Here is a 26,645-nt window from a genome sequence, read left to right as displayed (position 1 = left end):
GGTTATTTAAATTTTTAATTTATGGAGCTGCTTTCAAAATTGGCTCGGCAACTCCATTTCTCAAAATGCTAATTTGATTGTTTCCCCATCACAAGGATCTTCGTAGTTCAGGGATACAGCTTTTCATCACCATGGATACTAGAAGCCAAGAACAAAATGCTGTAAATATCAACACATTTATTATACAAGCTAGAAATCTAAACAGTCAGCAAACTGAAAACTCTGGTGTGATTTCAGTCAATTGATGCATCTGGCTAGTTTGCAAACTAAATGTCATCATTTAACTCCTGAAAATTAAATTGTGCTCAAGGTCGAAAAATATAAAAAATATGCAGGTTCTCCACCTTCATAACAATAGACAACTGTGTCGCTCATATGGGTGTATATGTAAATTAGCTGAATTATGAGAAAACATTTATTATTTTATCAATTTTTAAAATATTTGTCTTTTCTTTTTAGGGAGACATTTTGGCCTTCTCAGTAAGTTAATTATAACCTGATTAAAAGTTGTATATATATATATATATTTAAAATCATTTCTTTGGTCGTCATGTCTGGCCAGGAAGTTTGGCTGGCAACCTAGCCTGCTTCATTGTCAGTATTGGTGTATAAATGACCACTAGGAGAATTCAAGAGTAGACTGGAGTGAATTACACTCTGCTTCTCCCTCCCTTACTGTGGAAAGCACCTAGCCCCTGCTCAGTACCTCCCGTAACAGAATGACTGACTAAGAATTCCCTGTGCAGAGAATCACACGAGTAAACCCACGCCTTGCTACAGAACACAGTGCATTGGACACATGTTGTCTCAGTCACAAAGGTCACTAAGATAAGTACAGATGAGGGAGGTTATTCAGTCCATCTAACTCATCCTTCCAACAACTTGCATAGTACTTTATACAGTGCTTCCCACATGCAGGATGACATTCTCAAAGTGCTTTGCAATGCAAAGGAAAAGGATATGTGGGTATGGTAGTGTGGTGATTATGTTACTGGACTAGTAATCCAAAGACCTGGAGTAATAACCTAATACATCCCATCATAGTACTTTGAGAATTTGAATTCAGATTCAAAAATCTGGAAATAAAAAGCTGGTATCAGTGACCATGAAGCTGTCAGATTGTCATAAAAGCCCAACTGGTTCTTCAATGTTCTTCAGGGAAGGAAACCTGCCATCCTTACCCGGTCTGACCCATATATGTCTCCAGTCTTATATCAGTGTGGTTGACTGTTTACTGCTGTCTGAAGTGGCCCAGCAAGACACTCAGTTCAATCAAACTGCTAGAAAGCAGGCCCCCCACCACCTTCTCAGGAAAAATGTTTGGTCGGCAAATGTGGCGATCAACTTGCTCGCAGACAAGCAGCAAATACGATAAATGACTAATTCATCTCTTTTGGTAGTAGGATAAACATTAGCCTGAACATCAGGAGAATTGGCTGCCAGCAAGGCATGCAGCCCGATATTTGCACTGTTCAAATGCACTAGCTGCGTGTGGAGGTGTGAGAGACACCAGCAGCTCGCGTGTAAAACTCATGGTTGGGGTCCAGACAAATTTTTACCCCAACGACTGTTAAAATAGTGCTCACGGGAATTTCCACCCCTGGGTGATGTGCACTGTAATTTGCTGCAAAGAGAAATGTTTGTGTTAAAAACATACTCTACTTTTGATTCCACAGAGTTACTGGCAAATATGTCTGCTGCATACTTATATTAATGTAGCTAATGTGCTTTGGCACTGGAGTATCTATGGTGATTTATTGATGCTGAGTGAAGACACCCTTAGGAAACTCACTGACCTGTATTTAGAAATGCAAAGTGCAACTGTTCAAGCAAATAAATCCATCTTCTTGTAGAATACCTACATGGTTTTTAATGGTAGGATATTGTACTAATGTCATTATAAAGAATAATGACATATAAATGTATTATTTTGCTGAACTTCAATGTGGAAAAACATTCCAAAAAAACCTGGAAAAGACAACTATTACGTAACAAAAAAGCATATTGTTTTGTTTTGCTTTTGATACATTTTAAGGAAAAGTCTCAGTTTAACATTTTGGGGCAAAATTGGAGAGGCTCAAAATTTTGAGGGACAACTGCATTGGAACAGTGCATTAGAAAATTGTTTTAGTATATAGTCACTGGGCTATCAGGAGTTGGGTTTGAATCCAGATCAAACAGTTAGATTTCAGAGTACTTTTGCTCACTTTTTCTTTGTAATAAGTGTTGAGCAAAATGAACTGTTGCAGACCTAATCCATGTAACAGTTTCACTGTGATCTTACAATCTCATACTGAGACCACAAAGTTTATAAGAGAAATATAAAAAGGTGCTAAGAATACGAGGAAATTAAGGGGGAAAAAATTCTATAAAGGTCCGTTTTGGATGGTGGTAGCATGATGAACTTCGTGCTGCCTGCTACTTACCACATAATCTCCGAGCGGCCAGTGCAACCCGTACTGAGAATGAGGAAGTTGGAAATGGGGTGTGCACGTCATCAGCAGTCTGCACTTCTTAAAGGTGCAGGCACATTTCAAATGGCAGGTACACAGTTTACCTGCAGGAGGGAAAGATGGCCATGAGAATAGCTGGACCAGCACGAGAGAGGGCTCCACGCTTTTCCGATGATGCTCTGGAGGCCCTGGTGGAAGGCGTGGACAAAAGGAGGGCCAGCATGAACACGCAGGGTGGCCGGACACCCTCCAGACTCCAGCTCCGCAGGCACTGGCAGGCTATGGCGCAGGAATTCAACGCCAGGAGCATGGCACCATGCACGTGGGTGCAGTGCCGGAAGAAGTTCAATGATTTGACACGAGTGGTCAAGGTGAGTGAATACAACAGTCAAGTAGCACATCCAACCAACTGCACCACTGCTCCATGCACGACACCTCCTGTCACCCACCCACCAACAAACACTGCCTGTCCATACGCAATGATGCACTCGGTATGCTGCATCTCACCTGCACATAGTACCACAATTGCAGGCCACACAACCACCACTCACAAGTCACACAAATTGGTAGCTATTCGACTATGACAGGCACATCACCCACACACCATGCAGGATACTCACTGACACACCGTCCTCTGTCTTGCAGGAGAAGGTGGGGCATAACAGCCGGCAGCAGGAGAGACCTGAGGCTGGACGGGCACATTTGCACGCCCTGGTGAAGGGAGTCTCTGCATATCGAAGGCTCCTTCTCCTTTTCCACATCTCCCTCCTCCCATCATCTTTTCTGACTCACGTGCTGCACATGCTGTCAGCACACACCTCTTACTTGCTCCTCTCCCCATTCAACAACTCAACCTGTTTCCCTTTGTCATTGCAGATACCCAAGAACACGTGACAGCACCCTCCGAGGAGAAGGAGGAGGACACTGAAGCCACACCGTCACTCGCTCTGACACTTGCTTCCACCAGCTCAGAGACTGACACTGTGCGTCCTTTAGAGGTTAGGTTAGAGGAGGGATCTGCACATGGTGAGATACTGGGCACAAGTGCGCAGGAGCCGGGGTGGGGGGGAACAGATACCACAGGTGCCAGCTCACCGGAGGGTGAGGTCACTCACTAGTTCTGCTGCAGAGGAGTCAGATGATGACTTCGATGGGCCAGGCTACAGAAGACGGCTGATAGACGTACACCAACAAATGCTTAGGGCACTGAAAAGCTTGCGCACAATGAGAAGGGGCATGGAGGAGTCCAGCTCCAACTTGGCGCAGGGCTTTGCGCAGAGCTTGGAGCCCATCCTTTCCAACACGGAACAGGACGTCACCTCCATCAGCGCACCTGGGGAACCCACAGTGATGCAGGGTCTGATGGCCGATGTCACAGCATCCATTGCAGCACAAACATCTGCCATCAAAGATCTGACTGCTGCCTTGGAAGCTGAGACTTCTGCTATCGTGGGTTTGGGGACCAGTGTGGATTGGGGCTTCCAGGGCGTCACAGCACTCCAGCAATTCATTCTCCAGCTGATCACCAGGATTGCTGAAGCACTGCCCTGTGAGAGTGGCAGTGGTGCCATGGCAGTCGGACCTGCTGTCCTCTCTCAGGACGACAGCCTTCCTGCTCCCACCCCTGTCACTCCGCCAGTGCCCCTGTTGTTGCCTCTCGGCCAGCCAGGCCAGACTGCTGCAGCCCATGCTGAGATGGTGCAGTCTGAAGCCAGGCCCTCCTGGCCCAGAGCTGCTCGAGGTCGTCCTCCAACGTCATCTGCACGCTCCTCCATTGAAGGCCAGCAGCCTTCCACCACCCATGCTCCAGCCATTGGGGAAGCACCTCGTAGGAGCACTAGGAAAGGTAAAGGCACAAGAACAACAGGCACTAAGGGAATGCAGAAGGGTGAATAGTTCTGTTATGTTTGCATAATTTCATTTATTCATTGATAAATGAGACTTTGATTTTGCATTTGGTGGTGGTTTTTATTTATGCAATGAGCTGAGAGGGACATCAATGTGTAATCAGATGGAGGGCGATTTGATTGTCTTGTGGGAGTGGAAAGGTGGGGAGTGTAGGACTGTTGGTGAGTTGGGGGATGTAGTTCAAATTATTGATAGCAGGCACGGATCAGGCGAGCACACAGAGCCCTTGCAGACAAGGCGTGTGGTTCCTGTTGCACCCTTGTGCCTTCCTCCACTTCCTCTTCCGGTTCCACCCCCTCCTCCTCCTCCTCCTCAGCCTCTTCCTCCTCCTGCTCCTCCACCTCTTCCTCCTCAGCCTCCTCCTCCTCCACCTCTGGCTCAGGGTCTTCACCGATTATTGGTGGTAAAGGCTGGTCCCTCATGATGGCGAGGTTTTGCAGCAAGCAGCGTACCACCACAAATCTGCCCACCCACTCAGGGGAGTACTACAGGGCTCCTCCAGACTGGTCCACACGCAGGAAGCGATGTTTCAGGAGGCCTATGGTGTGCTCCACGATGTTGCGTGTGGCATCATGGCTCTCATTATAGGCCTGCTGTGCACGTGTCCATGGGTTCCTGACCGGTGCCATGAGCCACCGCGTGAGGGGGTAGCCCTTGTCGCCCAGTAGTCAGCCTTTAACTTGCCGAGTCGGATGAAAGATAGCTGGCACGTTGGACTGCCGCATGACGAAGGCGTCGTGACTGCTCCCAGGGTAGCGGACATCAATCTCCATGATTCGATGCATGTGGTCATACACCAGCTGCACGTTGAGGGAGTGGAAGCCCTTTCGGTTGACGAAGACGGCTGAGTTGATGCGCGGGGCATGCAGGGCAATGTGCGTGCAGTCAATGGCACCCTGCACCATGGGGAAGCCAGCAATGCGAGCGAACCCCTGTGCTCACTCGTTCTGCTTGTCTCTGATGAGAGGGAAGGTGATGAACCTGTTCCTCATCTGGTACAGTGCGTCTGTGAACTCCCTTATGCAGCAGTGCACTGCATACTGCGAGATGTTGCACATGTTGCTAGCAGAGGCCTGAAATGCTCCTGAGCTTCAGAAATTCAATGCCACGATGACCTTCACAGCCACAGGCAATGTTGTCCTCGCCCTGCTCTGAGGCTGCAGTTGTGGCCACACCAGTTGACAGATCTTGGTCACGGCTTCTTTGGTGAACCTCAGGCGTCAGATGCAATCCTCCTCAGTCATGTTGAGGTAAGAGAATTGGTCCCGGAAGGCCCTCACTGGGTAGGGCCTCCTGCTCAATGCCCTGTGCCTCCTCGTCCTCCGACTCCTCGCAGCTTGACCTGCTGGGCGGGACCTCTCTAAATGCTCCCAGTCATGCTCAATGCCCAGCGGGAGCCCTAGCAGACCGCCCATGGTTGGCAGGAATGTTGTTCAACCACGGTTTTAACTTTCCGATCCAAAAGGCAGTATCTGCCAAAGCACTCTCAAAAGTAGTGTAGGAATTCTCAGTAAGAATAGGGAGCTTCAAAAAACACTTCCTACTCCACCAGCAGCCAGAAGCAATAATCCAGCCACTAACCTGCAACACCTGCATGACCCCTTTAAATAGCACAGGTGGGGGGGTCCTTCAGGCACTGTAAGACACATTTAGATGGTCGGGGATAAGACTGTCCGTTGAGTTGAGCGTTAAGGTTGAAAATGGTGTCTATCACTTTAAATCAGCGTTGCACATTGATTGCACGCATTTTCTCCCTACTTTACATGCTTCCAGCATTCGCTATCTGCGCCTGCGCTAACTCCTCTACCAAGATGGCATCTGGCGCACGTCACGCAGGAAACGTGCGTGTGCATCCAAGACACCATCTTGGATGTCAGAGAGGCCGTGTAGCGCCAAAACAACGGGCGCCACACGGCCCAATTTAGCACCCGAAGTGTTGGAACAATGTAGAGGGAAATCCGTCTCAAGTGACCTGCACTAAAACTTGACATGTGAACGCTAAACTTGGAAAAGTTTACTTTTTTTCTGTACTAGCATGCCTCATTTTGTTGTCTATCATTAAAAAACAGTAGTGCATGGCAAGCAGGGCCATTATCACAACTTCCTTTAATCTCAATTCTGTGATTTGTGAATATAGTCACAGAAAGTTGTAAAATGGTACAAAACTCTTTGAAGTTTTGTATACTACATGAGGTTATTAATCTTCCCTTTATCTTTTGACATTGTACACTTTTATCTTTGACCAGTTGTTAGGAAAAGTGAAACGAGATGTTGAATCTGCATTTCAAAGTCTGAAAGAAGTACAATCTCCTGTGAAGTCGAGGAAATTCTGTATGAATATATTTGATTAGAGTTGAATGATTCTATGAGTGGATAGAAAAGCCCAGAAATTATTTTCAAATGGACTCTTATGTATTCTTAATAAAATTTAACTGATAAATTCATGGAGCTTCATTTGAATGTGAAAGGTTTTGTCCTTGAAAAGAATTAATCAGATTTTAATTATATCAAATTTCAGCCTACATAAAGTACTCTTGCACATTGTATGTGTATTTCATTTATTTTCAAATGTTACAGTTAACAACATCTAACTTTCAACATTGCATCCTTTATTAATCATTTGAACGCCAAATTTCCTTGTAGAATTTTGGCAAATATACTGAAATCTGAGAATTTCATGTGTTTACTTGCAAAAATAATTTGAAAGTGATTTGCACCAGGTTTATTTTTCTGAATCCTAGCTTTTTTAAGAATGTTTTTCTCCCCTTCACTTCTCAAGGCAGGAGTGCCAGAAACAATATGACATTCGTAGGGCAGACTTCCCCATGACAGAATTTTTCACTAACTTTTCACCTCCTGTGACTTCAGTAGTCACCAAGGACGCACCAGGCACCTGTGGTTACACCACTTTAAACACACAAGTCGTGCCTTACTGGTCGGGCAAATTCCATACCTGCCCTAATCCTTCCTGTACTTTTGTGCTGAGGAATGGTTGTATGGACTCTGGCAACCTTATGATGCCTTGCCTTTCTTTAAGCTTGACAGCCAGTTTTGACAGGTTATTCAAAGGTCGGGGGGTGGGGTCAACATCAGTGCCATATTCATTTCTTACCCAATATCTACTTACTGACACTTTCCAGCAAGAATCACTGGGTTATTATCAGAAAAAGCAGCAGTGACTGATTTCTCCTCTCCCTGAACCTGGGTTCTGAGGCCCACACTGGCTAAACCAGGGATCAAACTTAGGTACTTCTTGGTCTGTAGAACTTAGCTACATATTAAGCAGTGCACTCGAAGGAGCTCTATCTGGTTCTTGGATGAAGATTGCACTGGCTCTGCAGCAAATACTAAAAACAAAACGCATGTTTAATTAGAACTAGTGCTTTTAACCTATTGAGAGAGCTGTAGATTGAATGTATCTGCTGAACTGGATTATGAAGCAGAATCAAAAGAGAAAACATCTACTTGAGAAATGAAGTAATAAATATGTTTCAAGAGGCTGCAATGCACCAAAGTGTCACTGCGCTCTCCTTAAAGGAAGCAATAGAATAAAATGAATGTAAATAATGTGAAAGAGAAGCATATTTAATTTCTTCAGTGGGAGTTTCAATTGCAAATCAGAGAACCTGATTTTCAAAACATTTATAACCTCATGAATGCAGTCCTGGCACATTTGCTAGTTGGAGTGAATTTACAGACCTGATTACATCTCAAATGTGCAGAGGAAAATGTGCAAATTGTATCTTTTCCTGTTCCCTCAGTATTTTCACCTTGCTCCTTCTCTACAGAAAATGGTAACTCCAGCTGGAGTAAAATTCCACATGTGGCCCCTGCCTTCCAGCACCCATACATACCGATCTAATATAAAGACTCGTTCAAGCACTGGATAACAGAATCTTCAATATCTTCCAGGCAAAATTGCAAACATGGTTATGGAAATAGAACAGAGTGTATTTAATAATAACTTTAAGTGCAGAGCTCGGTGAGAGTTGGGTGAATCTGCTAAACAGAGGGACGACAGGAATTTGGTGAGAGTTAGGTGCAGAGGTAGCCTCAGCTGTAGGTGTCTGGTGTTAATGTGCTGCTGAGCTGCTGGATCCGGATCTGGATCTGGAAATTGCTTTTTCACATATTCGAAGAGGAGGAAGGAGGAGGGAAAGAGGAAAAAGAAAAACATCTAGCAGAAGGAGGGATTTGATTGACATCACCAGCAGCAGCAAGGATAGCAGGGGTGTGGTGTATGGTTTGCTGGAACAGGAAGAAAGAAAGAAGAGGCGGGTGTCAGTGCACTCGGGACTGTGGCTTGTTGGTTGTTTCTGCCTTGTTAAGACCTAAGAGGAGAGGGGGGGGGGGAAGAAAGAAGAAGGCAAGGGTGGGTGTGTGTGTGTGTGTGTGTCCAAACACACTGTATAAACACCCCCATTGCCTGACCCAGGACAGCTGGTGCTGCCTGGTTGAAGCTTTTCCTGCAACAACATCCTGTGGAGAACTGAGCCTAGGCAGTTTCAACTGTCTGGGTGAAGACATCTCCTTCCCCCTACCAAGAAGACCATCGAGGAGCAAACATCTTAAAGTGCACCCCACTCTTAACCACCGTACCCCACTTCAGCAGCAACCCACTCCTGCAGCCTCCTTCCTTCCCTCCTATCCATCCCTCTCTCCTCTTGTGGAGAGAGCCCATGTTTATTTTAAGGAGGAGGGAAAGCCCCTCTCCCATTCTTACCAGCTTGGGTAGAGGTGCTTTTTCAATTTCAACCCTCTCTGATATTAAATAAATAAAGGTCATTGACATCAGGCCTGAGACTTGGGGAGTGTAGCTCTCAATAATATGGCTACCCTATCCACGCCAATGCCAGGTCCTAGCAGGACCTATGCAGGGATGGCCACCACAGCTGCTCCTGCTACCCCTGCACCTTTCAGGCTTACAACAAAAAAGCACGGGATCAAGAGCTACACCCACCCCAATATGACCATAGAGGCATGCATGTAGGCCATGGCTGAGGTTGTTGGCCCCTTATCCATGGTTGCAGCCTCTAAATTGCACGGAGAGGCAATGGTTTTCCTGAAGTCCGAGTGGGCGATGCTCCTGGCCCTCAATAAGGGGCAAGTGGTGGGCAGGACCTTCCTGCCAATGGATCCTCATGAGGCCACTGCGCAGAGAGTCGTGTTATCAAATGTCCTGCCCCTTATAACCAACCAGCTCCTCCTCCCCCAACTACATCAACTGGGGGAGGTGAGGTCAGAGGTGACGCCGATCCCGCTCGGCTTCAGGGAGACCATCCTCCGTCATGTCTTCTCCTTCCGGTGCCAACTATTTATTTACGGGAGGAGGATGCTGAAGGTGGGTTCTACATCCACCACCAGGGGGCAGCTTACTGCGTCTTCTGGACGTCCAAGGGAGTGCGACGTCACGCCTGCAAGGAGGTGGGTCACGTTCGCAAGAACTGCCCCGCCTCCCAGCCGTCGAAACAGCCAAGGCAGCAGAGGCTGGCGCTGCCACCGCTCTTCCCCCCACACCTGCCCCCGCGTCGGAAGCAAAGATGGTGCAGTCAACGGCGGAGGCGCCTGTCAATAAGGCCTCCAACGGGGAGGGGGGAAGAGCGTCCTCGTGGAAGGAAGGTGCGGCATAAAAATAAACACCTCGAGGCGGGTCCCCTGGTCGGGGAGTGTGATACGGAGCTCGTACCCACGACTGGGACTGATCCGGCTCTAAATCCCACTGCCACTTTCCATCCCATGGTCGTGCCCGAGACCAGACACCCTATTGATAAGGAAGGTGCAGAGGTGGAGGCCCCAGCAGACCTGGAGGTCTCCCTCCCTCCGCAACTCTCCGGGAAAAATAAGGAGGCGCCTCTCCTTGGAAGTGGAGGAGAACCTTGCAAAGGGACGTCCCCCCGTGGAAGAGGGTAGGACAGATCCCCCCTGAGGAGGGAGAAGAATGCCCTGCCTATAGGGGGGCCTGCGGATTCCTTAATCAAAATGTTAATCATCACCGTATCGAGTGTCTTGGGGGTTGGAGTGGGCAAGACTGATGAGGCTGAGCTCGCCCAGCCACAGCAACCTGACATCTCCCAGGAACTACTCGAGCTGGCCGAGGTTTTTATAAAAACAACCCACCCGCTGGTGATGGGGGAGGGGAAGGCCCCCCCTCTCCCCATCTCTGAGCTTGGTGCCGGGTGAGTTAATGGAACTGGGGATAGTCTTGCTCCTGGTTTCGCTGTACAGCCCAGCGCTGGAGCTACAATGCTCGGAGAGGGCCTCCGTCCTCTGCCGCCCTCTGCCCCTGACCCCCTGGAGGAGCCCAGGGAGGACTCCTCAGCCGCTGGTCCTGGGGGTGGGAGCGTGACAGAGGAAGGGCCGGCTGGTACGGCCAATCCGTTTGCTGCACTCTATGCAATGGGCGGTTCGGTCGTGGGCGGCGATGACCCGGGGGAGGATGGCATCCCTGTGGCGGACACCAGGGATGATTTGGAGCCCATCGCCAGTGAGGCGGCTGCTGCCCTCGTATCCCCTATTGAGTTCCCCCCTCATCACCATTGAGGAACTCCAGGAGCTTGTAGCAAACAGCTTGTATCACTGCAACAAGATTCAGCAAGCTCTCGACCAATGGTCGGAGTTGGTGCTGCTCATCCGATCCGTCCGCTCCACCATCAAGGCCGTGCGGGCGAGGACGTGGACGAGTTAGAGTTTCGCCGGCTCAGGAATTTCTTCACTGGCTCCTGAGGGAGTGGAGGTCAATTCGTAGCCCCGCTCCCTCTACACGGTAGGGTTAGGTAGAGGTTGAACAAGGCTCTTGCCATGAAGATAGCCATAGCCAGCCTCACATTAATGGCAGCAGAGAGGACCGTCGCAGATTTAACAACTTCTCGGTCCTCCGGGAAAGGAGGTATGCGACGTGCTCCCTGCAGAGGGCCCACACCATTCCGGGAAACAAAGCTACATGGATCCTGGAATGGGGAGGGGGGGTTTTGCACGAGTCACCTTGCCACCACTTTCTGCAGGGTGGCTATCTTGTTGGCCCCACATTTTCAGCCGGAGATCTTGGGGGTCAAGGAGCCAGTGCCAGGCCGCTTGCTCCATGTCACCATTCGCCTTGGGGATGTGCCTCTTTACCTGGTGAATGTGTACGCACTCCCAGCCCGTGCTCAGCGAGAGCACTTCTTTGAAGAAGTGTCCGCTTACCTCAACTCCATCGACATTGGCAAGTGCATAATCCTCAGGGGGATTTCAAATGCGCCCTCGAGGCGAGGGACCGCTCCGGTCCCCAGTGGTGCCCACCGTCAGTGAGGGAAATTGAGGGACCTGGTCGGGTCCTTCGACTTGGTGGAAGTCTGATGGAATCTTCATCCCAACTCCAGCGTCTTCACCTGCATGAAGACCGGAGTGCTCATACTGGACTGGACTGAAGAGAAGAAGGGCACGCTGAAGGACCTGCAGCTTGTCTGGGACCTGGACCGCGGTTCCGCCTTCTTCTACTTGCAAGAAAAAAGACGGGGCATCCGTAAGTAGCTTCTTGGGCTGCTGGCCCACGACGGATCCCTTGTCTCAGATCCAGAGGAGATCAGAGCCAGGACCCGTGCCTACCTCGGGGCTCAGTTCTCTCTGGATCCATCCAACGAGGGTGCTCGTGGAGTTTTGTGGGAGGACTTGCCGAAGGTCAGCCCGGAGGGCACCGAATGGCTCGATGCTCTGCTAAGCCTGGCGGAGCTGATTGCTGCCCTTTGCCAGCTCTCGAGAAAAGACCCTGGTCTGGACGGGCTGATCGTAGAATTCTATAGAGCATTCTGGGACATCCTGGGGGGCGACTACACACAGGTCCAGGGGGAAAGTCTGGTGACCGGAGAGATTCCCCATTCTTGGCACAAGGCAGTTGTCATCCTGCTGCCAAAGAAGGGGGACCCCCCACACCTTAAAAACTGGCTCCCGGTCTCCCCCTTCACAGAGTACAAGATCTTTGCCAGGGCTATGTCTGCTTGCCTTGGCACCGTGCTGGCCTACATGATCCACCCTGACGAGTCCTACACAATCCCGGGCCGGACCATCCACGATAACATCCATCTGGTCCAGGACCTGATCCACCCCATTCCCAGAGAGCAGGTCTGTCGGTCGCCTTCCTTTCCCTTGATCGGGAGAAGGTGTTTAACAGGCCTGATCATGAATTCTTGCTTCGGACTCTATGTGCATTCAGGTTTGGGACGCATTTCGTCGCCCGGATCCGACTTCTGTACGCTGCTGCAGAGTGTCTGATTAAGGTATAAGATCTTTGACGATGCCCTTTCGTTTTGGGAGAGGAGTGCGTCAGGGATGCACCATGTCCAGCCAATTATACACCATCTGCGTGGAGCCTTTCCTGCGCCTCTTGCGGAAGAGGCTGTTGGGACTGGCTCTGCGCGAACCGGGCTTGGAGGTCTTCCTTTTGGCTAATGCCAATGACGTGCTCCTCAGCAAATTGGCAAGAGCTGGAGAACAAAGTCACTGCTCGCCTAGGTTGCTGGACAGGACTGTTCTGAATGTGGTCCTACAGGAGTCGAGCGCTGGACATAAACCAGCTGGTAGCCGCAATGTTCTGGTACCGATTGGTCACTTTGATCCCTCCTCCTGGGTTTGTCGCCAAGATTCAGAGGAAGCTCGTTGACTTCTTCTGGGACCAAAGGAAGCATTGGGTTGCTGCTGTGATTCTGAGTCTCCTGCTTAGGGAGGGCGGTCAGGCTCTGGTGTGTGTTTGCACCCAGGTTGAGATTCACCGCCTTCAGACCCTGTAGCGATACGTCCTTTAAGACGCTTCTTAAAACTTACCTCTTTGACCAAGCTTTTGGTCACCTGTCCAAATATCTCCTTACATGCCTCGGTGTCAAATTTTGTTTGATAACGTTCCTGTGAAGCGCCTTGGGACATTTTACTACGTTAAAGGTACTATATAAATGCAAGTAGTAGTAGTAGTAGTAGTAGTTGTTGTTGCACGTCTAGATGCTGTGCGCTGGCGATGTGTTTCTTCCGCCAGCTGCACAGCCTGAATTACGACACGCAGCTCCTGTTTGTTACGTTGTCGGGCGGCTACGCATCCTTACAGGAGCTGCCTGTCTTTTATCAGGCTCTAATCGAGGTCTGGAATATGGTTGCCTCCAGCCGGAGCTTTCCCCCATCAGAGGCAGGGGTCATCCTACAGGAGGCACTGCTCAGGAATCCGTACCTCCGCCTAGTCGGCTTCGGCAACACATGATTGGCAGCGAGGAGGGTCCTGGCTGCCAAGGTAACCAGAGTCAGGAACGTACTGAATGGCGGAGGAGCAGGCTGGATGTCGCCAGAGACATTGGCAGACCGGATGTGCTGGCGCTACGTTTGGCCCGCGGCCAAAGCCATCGAGGATGTGAAAGTCGCACTCGGCCCTGACTCCACTCGGTGCTTCGAGGAGGCTCAAGTGAGTGGAGTGATCCTGTTTGAGCTGATCCCCGTTCGGATGGAATTTCTCATCGGCGCGAGGCCCCGAAATCTCCCTCGGGAGCCTGCACCTCATAACTTGAGCTGTCTCTCAGAAATTCCCTCTGTGCCGTTTTACTGTGCGCGGAGGGATTTCCTGTACGGGCTGCTCATGCAAACTCTCTACTTACTCGCCCTTGTCATCCATCTGGGCTGGTATGCCACCTTGCTGTCCGGTGGAGGCGGCGGGCCGCAATGGAGGGCTCTCTATGTGGGAATTCTCCCCTGCACCTTTGGGGATCTGAGGTGGAATGAGTTGCATGGAGCAGTGGCGACCAATAGGTTCTTCACTCACTTCACGGACTCCCAGGCCGCCTGTGACTTTTGCGGCCTGGATGAGTCTGTGTTTCATATCTAGAAGGAGTGTGAGAGGTTGCAGACCCTCTTCTACTACTTGAAGGGGCTGCTCTTCAACTTCTGGCTGCACTTCAGTCTCATGCTCCTGGTCTTTGGCCGTCTGTTGAGAAGGGGCTAGGCAAGTCGGAGGACATCCTCGTGGGTCTGCTCTTGGGCCTGGTTGAATGCAGCCCGTGGCCGTGTTCGCTCTGGTTGCCTGCGTTTCTTCCACGGTCTTGTCCGCGCCAGGGTGGCCCTGGAGAAGGAGCACGCGGTGTCTGCCGGTACACTTGAGGCCTTCCGCGACCAGTGGGCACCTCAGGGACTGGACTGCATAGTTAACATCGGCAACAACATTATGATTTAATTTGATAAATTTCTTTTGTCCTTTTTTATGATTTGGGTTTTATTAGTTGTGCCCCTCAAAAAAATAGTCAATCAGCTGTAAGTGGGTCCCTGACTAGGTGTTAATTATTGTGGCTAGAAGTTAACTGACCAATTGTAACTAGCTAGTGTGTTTCTGAAGGGTATATATTAGAGGGATATCTGAAAAGTACAGAGCCTGGTGAGAGTTGGGTGAATCTGCTAAACAGAGTGACGACAGGAATTCGTTGAGAGTGGGAATTCGTTGAGAGTGGGAATTCGTTGAGAGTGGGAATTCGTTGAGAGTGGGAATTCGTTGAGAGTGGGAATTTGGTGAGAGTGGGAATTCGGTGCAGAGGGAGAAGAAGGTGCTACATAACTTAAACCAAGAGGCAACAGTAAATCAGTAAATATATAAATAATCAGAGTAATTAATTAGATCTAAGGGGAAAAAATTAAAATTAATCAAGTAGAGGATACCAACATTAAAGTGATCTGAATTGCATTAAATAAAAATCTGGCATACATAAATAATAAATAAATAATAAATAGGAGTAAGGGGATACTAAACTAAAAGCATATATATGTAAAAAACATAAGAGAAATATATATATAAAATGTAAGTAGATAGAGTTTTAAGCAAAATGATGGAACGGCTGAGACCTGTTGCCTGCAACTTCTGTGCTATGTGAGAACTCAAGGACACTTTGTGTGTCTTGGATCACCACGTGTGCAGGAAGTGCCTCCAACTGCTCAAGCTGGAGCTCAGGGTTTCTGAGCTTAAGAAGCAGCTGGAGTGGCTGCAGGGCATACGGGAGGCTGAGAATTTCCTGGAGCACACGTTCCAGGAGGTAGTCACCCCACTGTTACAGAGAGTTCAGGAGAATGGGTGACCATCTGGCAGGGTAGGAAGAAGCAGGCAATGCAGGATTCCCCCGGTGGTGTGGCACTCTCAAAACCGTTTTTCAGTGCTCAATACTGGAGAGGGATGACACCTCAGGGGAGTGCAGTCTAGAGCAGATCCACAGCACCGTGGGGCAAGTGACTGCACGAGGTGGTGGGGTGGGGGGGTGCACAGCAAAACGTAGCAATGCAGTGGTTATAGGGGATTCGATAGTCAGGGGGATAGACAGGCATTTCTGCAACTGCCTAAGTGAGTCTCGCATGGTGTGTTGCCTCCCTGGTGCCAGGGTAAAGGACATCACTGAACAGGTGAAGAACATTTTGAGGGGGAAAGGAGAACAGTCATGGTCCATGTTGGAACCAATGGAATAGGAAGGAAAAGGGTTGAGGTCCAACAGACAGAGTTTCAGGAGCTAAGGAGAAAGTTAAAAAGCAGGACCTCAAAGGTAGTAATCTCTGCATTACTCCCAGTGCCACGTGCTAGTGAGTATAGGAGCAGTAAGATAAGACAGGTTACCATGTGGCTGGAGAAGTGGTGCAGGAGGGAGAGCTTCAGATTCCTGGGGCATTGGAACCAGTTCTGGGGCAGGAGGGACCTCTACAAGATGAATGGATTGCACCTTAACAGGGCTGGGACCAATGTCTTCGCAGGGAGGTTAACTAGTGCTGTGGGAGAGGGTTGAAACTAATTTGGCAGGGGGATGGGCACCAGGATGAAGCATTGGAGAGGAGATGCAAGGTGCACAGAGGACTGGGGAGACAAACATTAGAATAAAGACTAGTTCAGAAATAGGAGGGATCAGACAGGGGCGAAACACAAGGCAGACTAAAGATGGGTTTAGAGTGCATGTGTGTAAATGCACGGAGTGTGGTAAATAAGGTTGGTGAGCTGCAGGAACTAGTAGCCACATGGGATTATGATATAATGGTAATAATGGGGGACTTCAATTATCCTAATATAGACTGGCTCAAACAAGGGAAAGAATGGGCACTTAATATTCCTGGCTGCGTTGTATTCAGGAAAGATAGGGAAGGAAAAAAAGGAGAGGGTTGGCAGAATTGATCAAAGATACTGTTACAGCACTAGAAAGAGATGATGTACTTGAGGGTTCAAAGACAGAGTCTATTGGTTAGAATTAAGGAACAATAGATGAGCTATTACACTACTGGGTGTATACTATAGGCCACCAAATAGTGGGAAGGAGATAGAGGAGCAAATTTGCAGGCAAACTGTAGAAAGATGCAAGAACTTTAGAGTAGTAATAATGGGGGACTTCAATTATCCTAATATAGACTAGGAAAATAACAGGGTGAAGGGCAAAGTGGGGTATGAATTTCTGACATATGTACAAGAGAACTTTCATGATCAGTCTGTTTCCAGCCCAACGAGGAAGGAAGCAGTGCTGAATTCTAGGGAATGAAGTGGAGCAAGTGGGGCATGTTTCAGTGGGAGAGCATTTAGGAAACAGTGATCACAATATCATTAGGTTTAGAGTAGTTATGGAAAAGGACAAGGAGCAATCAAATGTGAAAATACTCAACTGGAGGAGGGCTAATTTCAGTGAGTTGAAAAGGGATCTGGCCCAGGAGGATTGAAATCAAAGATTGTCAGGTAAAACAGTAAATGAGCAATGGGAGGTCTTCAAAGAGGAGATAGTTCAGGTACAGAGTAGACACATTCCCACAAGGGGGAAAGAAAGGGCATCCAAAGCTAGAGCTCCCTGGATAACTAAAGATATAGAGATAAAAATGAAACAGGAAAAGGAGGCTTATGATAAATGTCAGGTTCATAATTCAGTAGAGAACCAAGCTGAATACAGAAAGTACAGGGGAAAACTGAAAAAGGAAGTAAAAGGGGCAAAGAAACAATATGAGAATAGAATAGCGGGATAAAAGGGAAACCAAAAGTCTTTTATAAACATATAAATAGTAAAAGGGTAGTCAAAGGAAAGGCAGGGCCGATTAGGAGCCAAAAAGGAAATGTTCTTGTGGAGGCAGAGGGCCTGGCTCAGGTACTAGATGAATACTTTGCAACAGTCTTCACTAAAGAAGAGGATGCTCTTCATGTCACAGTAATGGAGGAGGTAATAGAGAAATTGGATAGGGTAAAAATAGATAAAGAGGAGGTAATTAAAAGGTTGGCAGCGTTCAAAGTAGGAAAGTCACCCGGTCCAGATGGGATGCATCCTATGTTACTGAGGGAAGTAAGGGTGGATATTGTGGCGGCTCTAGTCATAATCTTCCAATCCTCCTTAGATATGGGGATGGTGCCAGAAGACTGGAGGATTGCAAATGTTACACCCCTGTTCAAGGAAGGGGAGAGAGATAAACCTGACAGCTACAGGCCAGTCAGCCTAATGTCAGTGGTGGGAAACTTTTAGTGATGATAATCTGGGTCAAAATGAATTGGCACTTGGAAAAAATTGGGGTAATAAATGAAAACCAGCATGAATTTGTTAAAGGCAAATTGAGTTTGACTAACTTGATTGAGTTGTTTGGTGAAGTAACAGAGAGGGTTGCTGTGGGTGGTGCGGTTGATGTTGTGTATATGGATTTTCAAAAGGTGTTTGATAAGGTACCACATAATAGACGTGTTAGTAAAATTGAAGCCCATGGGATTAAAGAGGCAGTTGCTGCGTGGATACGAAATTGGCTAAGGGACAAAAAGCAGAGACTAGTGGTGTACAGTTTTTTTTAGACTGGAGGGAGACTCAGTGTGCAATGATGTCCCCCGGATGTCGGTGTTGGGACCACTGCTCTTTTTGAAATATATTCATGACCTGGACTTGCAAATGCAGGGCATAATTTCAAAGTTTGTAGATGACAAGAAACTCGGAAATGTAATAAACAGTGAGGAGGATAGTAACAGACTTCAGGAGGACATAGACAGACTGGTGAAATGGGCAGACATGTGGCAGATCAAATTTAACGCAGCGAAATGTGAAGTGATTTATTCTGGTAGGAAGAATGAGGAGAGGCAATATAAACAAAATGGTACAATTTTAAAGGGGGTGTAGGAACAGAGAGACCTGAGGTTGTATGTACACAAGTCTTTGAAGATGGCAGGACAAGTTGAGAAGGATGTTAAAATGGCATAAGGGATCCTTGGCTTTATAAATAGAGACAGAGTACAAAAGCAAGGAAGTTATGCTAAATCTTTATAAAACACTATTTAGGCCACAACTGGAGTATTGTGGCCAATTCTGGGCACCACACTTTAGGAAGGATGTCAAGGCTTTAGAGAGGGTGCAGAGGAGATTTACTAGAATTGTCCCAAGGCTGAGGGACTTCAGTTACATGGAGAGACTGGAGAATCGGGGATTGTTCTCCATATTGCAGAGAAGGTTAAGAGGAGATTTGATAGAAGTGTTAAAAATCATGAATGGTTTTGATAGAGTAAATAAGGAGAAACTGTTTCCAGTGGCAGAAGGGTCAGTAACCAGAGGAAAGAGATGTAAGGTAATTGGCAAAAGAACCAGAGGCGAAATGAGGAAAAAACATTTTACGCTGCGAGTTGTTATGATCTGGAATGCACTGCCTGAAAGGGTGGTGGAAGCAGGTTCACCAAAACTTTCAAAAGGGATTTGTATAAATACTTGAAGGGGAAAAATTTGTAAGTAATGACAAAGCAGCACAACAACAACAACAACAACAACAACAACAACTCGCATTTGTAAAGCACCTTTAACGTAGTAAAACGTCCTAAGGCACCTCACAGGAGCGGGTATCAAAAAAAATTTGAAACCAAGCTACATAAGGAGATGTTAGGACAGGTGACTAAAAGCTTGGTCAAAAAGGTGGGTTTTAAGGAGCATCTTAAAGGAGGAAAGAGAGGTAGAAAGGCGGAGAGGTTTAGGGAGGGAATTCCAGGGCTTAGGGCCTAGGCAGCTGAAGGCACAACCACCAATGGTGGAGCGATGGTGAGGTAAGAATTGGAGGAGCACAGAGATCGCGGAGGGTTGTAGGGCTGGAGGAGGTTACAGAGCTAGGGAGGGACAAAGTCATGGAGGGATTTGAAAACAAGGATGAGAATTTTAAAATCGAGTCGTTCTGGGAGCCAATGTAGGTCATGGGTGGGTGATGGGTGAACGGGACTTGGTGCAAGTTAGGATATGAGCAGCAGAGTTTTGGATGAGCTCAAGTTTATGGAGGATGGAAGATAGGAGGCCAGCCAGGAGAGCATTGGAATAGTCAAGTCTAGAGGTGACAAAGGCGTGGATGATGGTTTCAGCAGCAGATGAGCTGAGGCAGGGTGGATACAGGCGATGTTATGGAGGTGGAAGTAGGCCGTCTTGTGATGGAGTGGCTACGTGGTCAGAAGCTCATCTCAGGGTCAACTAGGACACCTGAAAGGTCTGGTTCAGCCTCAGACAATGGTCAGGGAGAGGGATTCAGTCGGTGGCTAGGGAATGGAGTTTGTGGCGGGGACCAAAGACAATGGCTTCGGTCTTCCCAATGTTCAGTTGGAGGAAATTTTTACTCATCGGACAAGCAGTGTGACAAATCAGACAAAGTGGAGGGGTCGAGGGGGGTGACGGTGTGGTACAGCTGGGTGTCGTCAGCGTACATGTGGAACCTGACGTGTTTTTGGATGATGTCACTGAGGGGCAGCATGTAGATGAGAAATGGTAGGGGACCAAGGATAGATCCTTAGGGGACTCCAGAGGTAACGGTGTGGGAGCAGGAAGAGAAGCCATTGCAGGTGATTCTCTGTCTATGACTGGATAGATAAGAATTGAACCAGGGTGACAGCAGTCCCACCCAGCTGGATGACAGAGGAGAGGCTTTGGAGGAGGATGATGTAGTCAACGGTATCAACGGCTGCAGACAGGTAGAGAAGGATGAGGAGGGATAGTTTACCACGGTCACGTTCACCTTTCATCTCTCTCTCTCTTTCTCTCCCCCCACCCCCAACCCCTGTTTTACATAACCTTCCGTTTTTATCTTACAGGCCCAAATTTCCTCCTCCCCTTCCCAAAGGGTGAAGGTGCCACAACTCCATCTTCCCATAGTCCAGTGCCTAAAGACTGTTACGTGAGGCAACTAACAAAACTGTTCAATGGTTTCAAAAAAGATGGCACAGCCCCAAAAAGCTAACAGCGCAAAACAGCCATGAATATAAGCTTAAAGCACATGAAAACAAATATATATACTAATGGTTCAGTTGGACATAAGCTTGTAACTTAAGCTTGAAGTATATACAGCATTCTTTTATTCACATTGGAGAAAAGAAACTGTAGGTACACAAAAGACTAAAGGAAAATTACACAAATTGGGGTTGTATTCTCTAGACTTTCGAAGGTTAAGGGGTGATCTGATTGAAGTTTATAAGATATTAAGGGGAACAGATAGGGTGGATAGAGAGAAACTATTTCCACTGGTTGGGGATTCTAGGAGTAGGGGGCACAGTCTAAAAATTAGAGCCAGACCTTTCAGGAGCGAGATTAGAAAACATTTCTACACACAAAGGGTTGTAGAAGTTTGGAACTCTCTTCCGCAAATGGCAATTGATACTAGCTCAATTGCTAAATTTAAATCTGATATAGATAGCTTTTTGGCAACCAAAGGTATTAAGGGATATGGGCCAAAGGCAGGTATATGGAGTTAGATCACAGATCAGCCATGATCTTATCAAATGGCAGAGCAGGCGCGAGGGGCTGAATGGCCTACTCCTGTTCCTATGTTCCTATAAAATACAAGATACAAGTGTTAAAGACACAACATTTATGTTCTAGGAGGATCCATCTTGATTTTTGACACTTTATTTGGTGCATTTCCCAGGATTTTAGATCTACTATGAACATAGGCATTGCATTTGTATTTTATGTATAAAGAAGTGAGCATTCCCAAAGAGTAATTGAAAATTATTCTCTATTTGCTGTTTAGGAATGCATGATTGCCATTGACATTTTAAAGCTTGTTTTTCACAGTAGCAGCAGATAATCTAATACTGGCAGAAAAAAAATGATTGTGCAAATATACCAGAAATTCTGGTACAACCATATTGCTGAATCCCTAGATTTCCAGATAGGCCAGAGAGTGCTAATTGTACTGTTGATGATGCAACACAAATTGCAGGCCCATTGAGAAGGTGCATATACCTTGGAGGACAAAAGTAATCAAATGAATTACATGGTCAAGGTGCCTTTCCAACAGCATAAACATTTGGTTAACATGTTAATTCCTAATCTCAACTGCAACTAAGTCACTTTATGTATCCTGTTTACCTAGGAGGAGGCTGAGAACACAATTAATTTATTTCCCAAGGGTAAAGAAAAACTCCTTGGTGGAGAGAATTGATTTAATTCGACAGCTTTTGCCTAAACAGAGCTCGCAAGCTGCAGAGTTCTGGTACAGCTTTCAGTCATTGTTTTAGGCAAACTCAGTTTTCCACAGCATTTTTCTTACATGACAGACACAGGCACCATGACTCCATTATGGCAACTTCCCTATCCAGTCCATTCTAGCATATAGATCACTATCAAAGAAGAAAGGTATAAAATGTTAGATTTGTTGATATATAGCCTTTAAATAGCCTCTAGACATCTCCAGTGATGCCCTTTCCTAAGAAGGGTAAGACTACATTGTACTGTGTAGATTAACCAATCAAAGCTGATGCATGTCCTTTGCCTCACACTGTGGACATCCTTGGGAAGCGAGGGGACCCGAAGTACCTGACAATTCTTGATGTGGAGATGCCGGTGATGGACTGGGGTTGACAAATGTAAGGAATCTTACAACACCAGGTTATAGTCCAACTGTTTTATTTGAAAATCACAAGCTTTCGGAGGCTTTCTCCTTCGTCAGGTGAGCGAGTCACTCATGATTAGTACTCCCGTGGGGTTACATGAACTTACAGGATGAAAATGCAACAACTATATTTCAGTGGCAAGTGGATTCTGTCCTGTTGATGGCCAGGGAATACATAATGATGTATGTTGACATTATTGCCATATTTTGTCAGACATTGGACCACCACCTCTTGTCGACCCACCCAGTTACAAGAAATAGGGTGAACAATTAAAGCGGAAAAATATCACATTTGTATGGCTGAGGTACTGTAGCTAAGACATTGGGGGTAATTTTAACCCCAAAGAATGGGTGAGTTGGGGGCAGGTGGGCGGTTAAAATAACAGCTCTTTAGATCGTGACGGCAACCCGGCTCCAACGTGCCCACTTATGGGTTTAACGAGGGCACAAAGGAAGATGGTAATGGTTCTTGGAGGCCAATCATCTCAGCCCCAGGACATTGCTGCAGGAGTTCCTCAGGGCAGTGTCCTAGGCCCAACCATCTTCAGCTGCTTCATCAATGACCTTCCCTCCAGCATAAGGTTAGAAATTGGGATGTTCGCTAATGATTGCACAGTGTTCAGTTCCATTCGCAACCCCTCAGATAATGAAGCAGTCCGTGCCCGCATGCAGCAAGATCTGGACAACATCCAGGCTTGGGCTGATAAGTGGCAAGTAACATTCATACCAGACAATTGCCAGGTAATGACTATATCCAACAAGAGAGAGTCTAACCACCTCCCCTTGACATTCAACGGCATTACCATCGCCGAATCCCCCACCATCAACATCCTGGGGGTCACCATTGACCAGAAACTTAACTGGACCAGCCATATAAATACTATGGCTACGAGAGCAGGTCAGAGGCTGGGCATTCTGAGGCGAGTGACTCACCTCCTGACTCCCCAAAGCCTTTCCACCATCTACAAGGCACAAGTCAGGAGTGTGATGGAATACTCTCCACTTGCCTGGATGAGTGCAGTTCCAACAACACTCAAGAAGCTCGACACCATCCAGGACAAAGGAGCTCGCTTGATTGGCACCCCATCCACCACCCTAAACATTCACTTCCTTCACCACCGGCGCACAGTGGCTGCAGTGTGTACCATCCACAGGATGCACTGCAGCAACTCGCCAAGGCTTCTTCGACAGCACCTCCCAAACCCGCGACCTCTATCACCTAGAAGGACAAGAGCAGCAGGTACATGGGAACAACAACACCTGCACGTTCCCCTCCAAGTCACACACCATCCTGACTTGGAAATATATCGCCGTTCCTTCATCGTTGCTGGGTCAAAATCCTGGAACTCCCTTCCTAACAGCACTGTGGGAGAACCTTCATCACAGGGACTGCAGCGGTTCAAGAAGGCAGCTCACCACCACCTTCTCAAGCACAATTAAGGATGGGCAATAAATGCCGGCCTTGCCAGCGATGCCCACATCCCATGAACGAGCAAAAAAAAACATTTGGATGCACGTATGCAGCTGAAACCCGGAAGTCGTATCCCCAATTAATGCCGGCGGACTGATCGTTAATGAGGCAATTAAACTAATTGAAATAGTTACGGTAGGTATCTTATTATTTAATGTTTACTCACCTTTAAATTTAACATCTCCAGAGGTTCCTGCTCCTATTTCTTATGTTAAGAACATAAGAACATAAGAAATAGGAGCAGGAGCAGGCCAATCGGCCCCTCGAGCCTGCTCCACCATTCAATAAGATCATGGCTGATCTGATCCCAACCTCAAATCTAAAGAACACAAGAAGTCGGAGCAGGACCCGGCCACTCAGCCCCTGGGCCCGCTCCGCCACCCACAGGGCCTTGACCGATCCGAACTCAGCTTCATGTCCAATTTCCTGCCCGCTCCCCGTAACCCCTAATGTTCTTATGTTCTCATGAATCTCGGCAGGTGAAAGGAGGCGAGAAGGGCCGGTTTATCAGGTAAGTGCCTTTATTGCACTGCTTGTGGGCCAGGAAGAGCAGGAGTGTTTCATCCAGGCCCAAGCTTACCTGCCACAATTGGACCCGCGCAATCGACCGAACCCCCCCCACCCCCGCTGGCTGAGACACGACCCCCCCGATGGCCGACTCCCCTCCACCTCCGACTCTTCTGCTGACCTCTGAACTCTGACTCCTCCCTCACTCCGACTCCTCCCGCCCTCCGACTCTTGCCTCCCTCCGACTCCTCCCTCCCTCCGACTTTTCACCCGAATTCCAACGCTTCACCCTTCCTCCGACTCTTCTGCCGATCCAATCACCTCCTAGCCCGCGATCTTCTCCACGCTCCCCCCCCACCCCGCAACATCCTCCATGGCCTATAATCTGTCCCTCCCTCCTCTCCGATCCCTGGCTGCAGGGCCCTACCTGTATCTGAAGAGTCTAACCTACATCTGAAGGACCCGGCCTGCGTCTGAAGAGCCCGGCCTGCGTCTGAAGAGCCCGGCCTGCGTCTGAAGAGTCTAACCTTCATCTGAAGGACCCGACCTGCGTCTGAAGAGCCCGGCCTGCGTCTGAAGGGCCTGACTGCGTCTGAAGATCCCGACCTGCGTCTGAAGGGCCTGACTGCGTCTGAAGGGCCCGACCTGCGTCTGAAGGGCCTGACTGCGTCTGAAGGGCCCGACCTGCGTCTGAAGGGCCTGACTGCATCTGAAGGACCCGACCTGCGTCTGAAGATCCTGACCTGCGTCTGAAGGGCCCGACCTGTGTCTGAAGGGCCCGACCTGCGTCTGAAGGGCCTGACTGCATCTGAAGAGCCCGACCTGCGTCTGAAGGGCCTGACTGCATCTGAAGGACCCGACCTGCGTCTGAAGATCCTGACCTGCGTCTGAAGGGCCCGACCTGTGTCTGAAGGGCCCGACCTGCGTCTGAAGGGCCTGACTGCGTCTGAAGAGCCCGACCTGCGTCTGAAGGGCCTGACTGCATCTGAAGGACCCGACCTGCGTCTGAAGATCCTGACCTGCGTCTGAAGGGCCCGACCTGTGTCTGAAGGGCCCGACCTGCGTCTGAAGGGCCTGACTGCATCTGAAGAGCCCGACCTGCGTCTGAAGGGCCTGACTGCATCTACCCCGCCACCCCTCAACTCCCCACCACGATTTCTCTCTCTCCCTCCCTCCTCTCTGATCCCCGGCTGCTTTCTCTCCCGACAGGCAGCCTGCCTGTCAGTCTGGCTGGCTGTTGCACAGGAAACCCGGAAATAAAAATAATTGGCTTCAATTGGGTTGCAATCGCACTCACTTCACTTCCGGGTTTCCCACGTGAAAATCTACCCTCCTGCTCTCTTCCCAGACGTAAGTAAAAATCATGCCCCTGGGTGGAAGAAACAGAATCCTGATTGGGCAAAAGTGGATACCATCTCACAATGGACGTGTTCTGCAACAAAGGAGAAGAACATAAGAACATAAGAAATAGGAGCAGGAATAGGCCATAGGGCCCGTCGAGCCTGCTCTGCCATTCAATAAGATCATGGCTGATCTTCGACCTCTGCTCCACTTTCCCGCCTGATCCCCATATCCCTTGATTCCCTTAGAGTTCAGAAACCTATCTATCTTAGCCTTGTATATACTCAACGACTCAGCATCCACAGCCCTCTGGGGTAGAGAATTCCAAAGATTCACAACCCTCTGACTGAAGAAATTCATCTCAGTCTTAAATGGCCGACCCCTTATCCTGAGACTATGCCCCCTAGTTCTAGACTCCCTAGACAGGGGAAACAACCTCTCGGCATCTACCCTGTCAAGCCCTCTCAGAATCTTATTTGTTTCAATGAGGTCACCTCTCATTTTTCTAAACTCAAGAGAGTATAGGCCCGTTCTACTCAATCTCTTCTCAAAGGACAACCCTCTCATCCCAGGAATCAATCTAGTGAACCTTCGTTGCACCGTCTCTAAGACATGTATATCCTTCCTTAGATAAGGAGACCAAAACTGTACACAGTGCTTCAGGTGAGGTCTCACCAAAGCCCAGTACAATTGTAGTAAGACTTCCTTACTCTTGTACTCCAAACCCCTTGCAATAAAGGCCAACATGCCATTTGCCTTCCAAATTGCTTGCTGTACCTGCATACTAACTTTCTGTGTTTCTTGTATGAGGACACCCAAATCTCTCTGAACACCAACCTTTAATCGTTTCTCACCATTTAAAAAATATTCTGTTTTTCTATTCTTCCTACCAAAGTGAATAACCTCACATTTCCCCACTTTATACTCCACCTGCCACCTTCTTGCCCACTCACTTAATCCCTTTGCAGATTCTGAGGGGGAAAAATCGATTAAGGGTCCACTCTGGGCAATGTTAGCACGATGACACTCCACGCCCGACGGACCCTGGGCAGGCAAGACGCAAGTTTGGTCCCAAGGGAGCACTTACCTGCAATCAGCGTTCCATTCCATTCCAGGCCTTGCACTTGGAATGAATG

General features: G+C 48.2%; 1 long non-coding RNA gene across 2 annotated transcripts; it reads right to left on the bottom strand.

Moving 5' to 3' along the window:
• LOC137322527 (uncharacterized) lies at nucleotides 1-26,645 on the bottom strand. Of its 2 annotated transcripts, XR_010963154.1 has the most exons (3): nucleotides 26,597-26,645; nucleotides 25,466-25,600; nucleotides 1-138 (listed from the first exon to the last, which is right to left on the bottom strand). It is a non-coding gene; the product is annotated as an uncharacterized lncRNA (long non-coding RNA). The 2 variants fall into 2 exon arrangements; XR_010963153.1 differs by lacking the exons at nucleotides 25,466-25,600; nucleotides 26,597-26,645 and adding an exon at nucleotides 2,427-2,467.

This window comes from Heptranchias perlo, chromosome 6, assembly GCF_035084215.1.
Source record: "Heptranchias perlo isolate sHepPer1 chromosome 6, sHepPer1.hap1, whole genome shotgun sequence".
NCBI classification, from domain to species: domain Eukaryota; kingdom Metazoa; phylum Chordata; class Chondrichthyes; order Hexanchiformes; family Hexanchidae; genus Heptranchias; species Heptranchias perlo.
This window is presented reverse-complemented; position numbering and strand designations above follow the sequence as displayed.